Source organism: Pinus tabuliformis, chromosome 6 (assembly GCF_031772625.1).
Source record: "Pinus tabuliformis cultivar Carrire ecotype Pingquan chromosome 6, CPIR1, whole genome shotgun sequence".
Lineage (NCBI taxonomy): Eukaryota > Viridiplantae > Streptophyta > Pinopsida > Pinales > Pinaceae > Pinus > Pinus tabuliformis.
Window position 1 is genome coordinate 614,681,267 of NC_142292.1, and position 6,163 is coordinate 614,687,429.

Genomic DNA, 6,163 nt, shown 5'->3' on the forward strand with positions numbered 1-6,163 from the left:
GTTTGAATGAAAATTTATTAACAATGTTGAATGATGGAAAATGGGAATAATAAGAATGTAGCCAATTACAAATAATTTATAGTTTCAGGAAGCAAACATTTCAAGTAAGTGAAAATTTTATTTAGGATTAAAATTCAAAAATTGTATATATGGTTGAATTACTATAACACAGAAGTCAATGCACGTCATGAATAATTTTTGTGTGCTTACTCTGAGAGAGTGTGTGTATGTGTTGGGGGTGAGAAGGAGAGACAAGGAGAGATAGAGATATAGATGGAGGGGGGGAGAGAGGGAAGAAGAGAGAGGCAAAGATATGGAGGGAGGAAGAGATATAGATATGGAGAGAGAAGTGTTAGCGAGAGAGAGAGAGAGAGAGAGAGAGAGAGAGAGAGAGAAGGGGAAGAGAGAGAGAGGGATAGGAAAAGGGATGGAGGGAGAGAGAGATAGATAGATATGGAGAGAGAGTCTGTATGTTTGGGGGGTGAGATAGAGAGATAAAGAAGGAGAGAAAATGGGAGATAGAGATATATATGGAGGGGGTAGAGATGTACTTACGCTGAAATCAATACACACTATTAATCTAATTAATTTGAAATTAATGTAGATCATACATATAGTTGCATCAAATCAGAAATCAATGCATCTAGTGACAACAATCAAATAGGATTAGAAATCAACATTTTCACTGAAATCAATGCATTTAGTGCAAGCAATCAAATAGGATTAGAAATCAATATCTACACTGAAACCAATGCATCCAGTGCAAGTAATCAAATAGGAGTAGAAATCAACATCTACACTGAAATCAATGCATCTAGTATAAGGTATTAAATAGGATTAGAAATCGACATCTACACTGAAATCAATACATATAGTGTAAGGTATTAAATAATATTAGAAATTGAAATCTACACTGAAATCAATGCATCTAGTGCAAACAATCAAATAGGATTAGAAATCAATATTTATACTGAAACCAATGCATTCAGTGCAAGCAATCAAATAGGAGTAGAAATCAACATCTACACTGAAATCAATGCATCTAGAGTAAGGTATTAAATAGGATTATAAATTGACATCTACACTGAAATCAACGCATCTAGTGCAAACAGTCAAATAGGATTAGAAATCAATACACTGAAATCAATACATCTATTTTAATGAAAAACCAAAATATTCATGACTTTCTAGATATAACTTCTATGTTTGTATTTGTCTGTATGTGTCTCTTTATTCTTCCCTCTCTCTCCACCTTCCATTCTATGTCCATCTCCCTCCCTCTCTCATTCTCTCTCTTCCCCTCCCTCTCTCCCCTTCTCTCTCTCTCTCGCCTCTCCCTTCCTTTCTCTATCTTTCTCTTCTTCCCTCTCTCCCCCTGCCATCTATATCTATACCTCCCTCCATTTCTTCTCATTTGTCTCTCTATATCATCCCCCTAAACACATGTCACAAACTCTCTCTCTCTCTCCATATCTATCTCTCTTCCTCCCTCCCTCTCTTTGTCTCTCTCTTATTCCTTCTTGCCCCCTCCATCTATATCTCTATCTCCCATTGTCTCTCTATCTCAGTCCCCAAACATACTCTCTCTCTCTCTTCCACTTCTATCTCTCTTCCTCCCCCCTCTCTTTGCCTCTCTCTTCTGCCCTCTCTCCCCCCTCCATCTATATCTCTATCTCCCCTTGTCTCTCCTTCTCACCCCCAAAACATACACACTCTCTCTCCATATTTATCTATCTTTGTCTTCCTCCCTCTTCCCCTTCTCTCTCTCTCTCTCTCCCCTCTTGCTCTCCTCTCTCCCTCACCATATCTCCATCTCTCCCTTGTCACTCCCTCTCCCTCTCCACCTTTCTCTCTCTATGTCTTTCTTCCCCTTCCAACTCCATCTCTCTCTCTCTCTTCTCTCTCTTCCTTCCTCTCTCTCCCTTTCTCTCCCACCTCCCTCTGTCTCCCCCCCCATCACACACACACTCTCTCTCCACCCTCCAACTTTGTCACTATCTCCCTCCCTCTCTCCTTCCTGCTCTCACCCTCTCTCCCCCTGCCATATCTATGTCTCCATGTCTCTCTCTTCCCCTTCTTTCCCTATCTCTATCCTCCCATTTTCTCTCTCTTCCCTCGTCTCCTCTCCCCCTCATTCCATGTTCATCTCCCCCTTCTCGCTTCCTCTCTCTCTCTCTCCACCTCTATCTCTCAATGTCTTTGTTCTTCCTTCCTTCTCTGTCCCCCTCCAAATACATCTCTCTCTTCCTCCCTCTCTCCTCCTATCTCCCCCCTCCTCTCTCTTCCTTCCTCTCTCTCCGTGTCTTCCCCCCATTCTATTCCCCCTCCATCTCACTCCCTCTCTTAAATATGATTCCATTATATTGTATTTAAGAAAGAGTTTAAATTAAACAAAAAAAAGAAGAAGAACAAAAAACAAAAAAAAAACATAATTGGTTGTAAAATATTAAACCTATATTTTGGATCAATCATGTAAAAAAATACAATAATAAAAAACTTAAAAGAATCATGCACTATCTTTTTTGTATCATTGTTAGTCACTTTGCTTTGTCTCTTCGCTTGGGTCCTTGGTTAAGACACATCTATCATGGTTCTTTAAAATATTATTTATATTATATAAACTTCACATATGTATATATAAAAGTATTCTCTTTTTTAATTTATTAAAACCTCTATTTAATCTTTATGGGAATATTTTTAATAGTTGTGAGAATGGAGGGTTTAGATATACCTCAAAAGTAATTATAACATTTTTGCTTTTATATTTAATTAAAAAATGTTATAAAATTAAATTAAAATAAAGTATTTGGGAAATATTTTGGTTTTGAAATAAGTTATGTTTTTTGAGCATGTGGTATTGATAAGCCATGATATTGGCCCATGGTATCGTAACGCAATAATTAAAAGTCTAAATCCACAACATAATAATCAAATTTTTAGATGACTCATGATATTAGCCCATAGTATTATAATTTTCTTCCATCCTCTCCCTCTCTCCCTCCCTATTTGTCTTTTATTAATTAAATTTAAAAATTATTATGAAATCATTATTTTAAATTATTATCTAAAAGCTTAACATCTCACGCTCCCACATCAATAAATTTACCCTATTTAATTTATACAGTGGTAAATCAAAGTAACTCGCGATAAATCAAAGCTTTTACATTTACTTCACAAGTGCTGGTCAATAAACACAACATTTAACATAAATCTTTGCGGAGAAGGTTAATGGTTGGTTGATATTGAACGGTGAAAAAAAGATAACTCAGTTGTTTTTGCAAACGCCCTTAACACAGAAATACAGTTGACTTTTTAAACATAATCTCCCACTTGTATTGTGTCCCGCGTTGCAAATCAGAACTTTGAACTTTCAGCCCAACATTGAAACAAAATTGGTGCACCAAACCCACTCACATGTAATTATCATCCTTGACTTTACATGGGATGAAATTGAATCACATATTAAAAGGCCCAATAATGGTCATGGGCTTCTGGTTGTAAGAGAAGGCTCTATAACCGCTAGATTAGGCAGCTTCCCCTATCTCAACAATGGTGGACTTGCAGGCTCCCAATTTGATGGCCTCTGTGCTTGCTTCCACAAAGCGTGTCATGGCGTCCTCAACATAAGAGTTTGCCTCTTTCACCCTCATACGATTCTGTATTTCGTTGGGGTAACTTTTGAGAATGTGATCGCCATTAATGACTGCAGCCAGCTGTACCAGTTCCTTCTGAAACTCGCTCAACTTTGCATCTTCTTTGGGAGGGGTGGCCCTCATGGTGTTCGGTTCGGGCAGAACAACTGTGAGATAAAACGTTCCAACAGAACAACTGCGCATTTGGATTGGAGGAGTGTGACTCCATATCAACTGTTACAGTGGCATATAAAGTTACCCAAGGAAGAAAAAAGGTATATACCAGGGTAATCAGTCCGAGCGCCTCCTTTGACATTCAATACGCTTTCAAATGTTCCAGCCCAACCATCTCTGTATGTGAGGAGGTTAGACGTAAGATTAAAGATTTTCTTCACAGTGGCCGGGATGGATGAATGCTCAAACTCTGAAGGAGGGGTTGGCCCATTGGGACGGTGAATCACTGCAACAATCAAACATTCCAATATGCATGATATGAATATGAATGAATAAATGATCACTTTACCTGCAACGATTTCAAAGAATTTGAAGGTGTGTGTCATGATCATACTGTGCCTTTCTTGATCCATGGAGAAACCATGATGGCGGGCACCCTCACACCCAATCTATCAATCTTGAAAAAATAAGTAGGACCAAAACTCCCATCTGGGTTGGGCACATTTCTCACAGGTGTAGGCACATGATCATAAAATCCCCCATTTTTATCATAAATAATTACCAGAAGCGTCTCGTTCTATTGAGGACTCGCTCTGAGAATCTCATAGACCTCCTTAACAAGCCTCTGGCCATTGGCCAAATCATGAGAAGGGTGGTCATCGTTAGCAGGAAAGAGCTCGAGATCAAAGCAGCGAGGCTCTATAACCGCTAGATAGGCAGCCTCCCCTATCTGGCATGTCGCTTGAACTTGAGATCATATTGATGAAACCTGGGAATGTATTTGAGCTTTCTCAAATTTCTGTAAAACAGAGTAGCAGGGATGTTCTGGTAATAGATCCCAAACGACAGCCCTGACTCATGGAGTGATTCAAATACAGCTTTCTGAGGATACCCAATTGCTAACTGCTTCGCAATGTGGCTTGTCGCGCCATGAGAAGTTGCAAAGTAGAGAAAGAGCCTGTTGGGATGAGTAGGACCTGGCAACGAAGAGAACCATCGATCAAACACTGCAAACTCTTTCACAAGCTCGGTGTAGACAGGAAGCGCTTCAGGTCTCAATCCCTTCATCACAACCTGCGACAGATTCTTTGATATAGTTAAAGCCTGCTGAACGAAGCCATTCATTGGGGGGGGGGTGGGGATTGGCAAAAGTGTGATTCGATCCGAAGACCTGCTCTGTTACCGCCTCGAAGCTATGGCCTGGATCTGGATCTACGTAACCTGCATCATCACTGAAAAATACTTTTCTCGAGCTTGGATCGTTAGAATTGATGGGGTTCCATCCCCGGCCTGTAACTCCATCGATTTCTGAATTCAGTCTTTTCATCCAATCCAGCATGTGATCAAATGATCGATTCTCCAAGACCAGAACGACTATGGTCTTAATGGGTACATTACTGCTGTTGATTGGAGCTACAAACAGTATGAGAGCCACAGTAACAATAGAGAATATATGTAGAGTCATTGGCTTCATTAGATTTCCATCCCTTAATATTTTGCTGCTTCTGCTTTCACCCATGTTAAATCCTTTGCTGAAACTTGGCTATGATTACACAGATAAAAACATAAACACCCCCATTTCAAGAAAGTTTGAGACAAATTCAGAGGCCCCAGAAGTGTATGGGCAGCACAGGTGTACTGTGGCAAATTCAAGCCACTTCACTAAGTTTTTGTAAATTGATTTATTTGCACTCTCTGGTAATGTATCATGATTGGGTATATCTGGCGATACCTACTGTTACAAGCGCCAGCAACCCACTAATTAAATTCCTCCCTGGTAAGTTGCTTTATTGGGTAAATTCTTCTTGCTGCCAATACCAGGTTGTTTTTGCCTTGGTAAATAGTTCGCCGATGCTCTCTTTTATATCTTGACACATAGCCTTTTCATGCTGCTGATACTCTACAGGCGCAATATCGGAGCTATGTATCCATATACTCTAAGACTACGGTCTTATATGTAACATGATCCATATCTCAATATATATATGCCGATTTTTTCCTACTGAAAAAAAAAGATTATTCTAGAATTTGATGAAAACAGCGAGGTGCGAGGTCAACCGATTGAGCTTCCTGAAATTTTCTACAATTCAGATAAATTGGAATGAGAATGCCTATAATTCGATAATTTTGTAGCATAATGGCGGGATTTGTTTTTTTTAACCAAATTTGGAGAGCGTGCTTGTTTTTTTAACCAAATTTGAAGAGCTTGCTTTATTATGAAAGCAGTGCTCTCGTTTACTTCACTGTGAATTATGATCGGTATTAAATAATATTTACTGAATCCAGCTAATTTTTATTTTTATTGCCGGAGTCATTATTAGACTGTTTTTTTACCCAGAAATTCAGGCTATATTTTG

General features: G+C 39.1%; 1 pseudogene; it reads right to left on the reverse strand.

The window, feature by feature from the left end:
* Nucleotides 1–3,481: 3,481 nt before the first annotated feature.
* On the reverse strand, nucleotides 3,482–5,365 carry LOC149260089 (non-specific phospholipase C6-like; annotated as a pseudogene).
* Nucleotides 5,366–6,163: the final 798 nt, after the last annotated feature.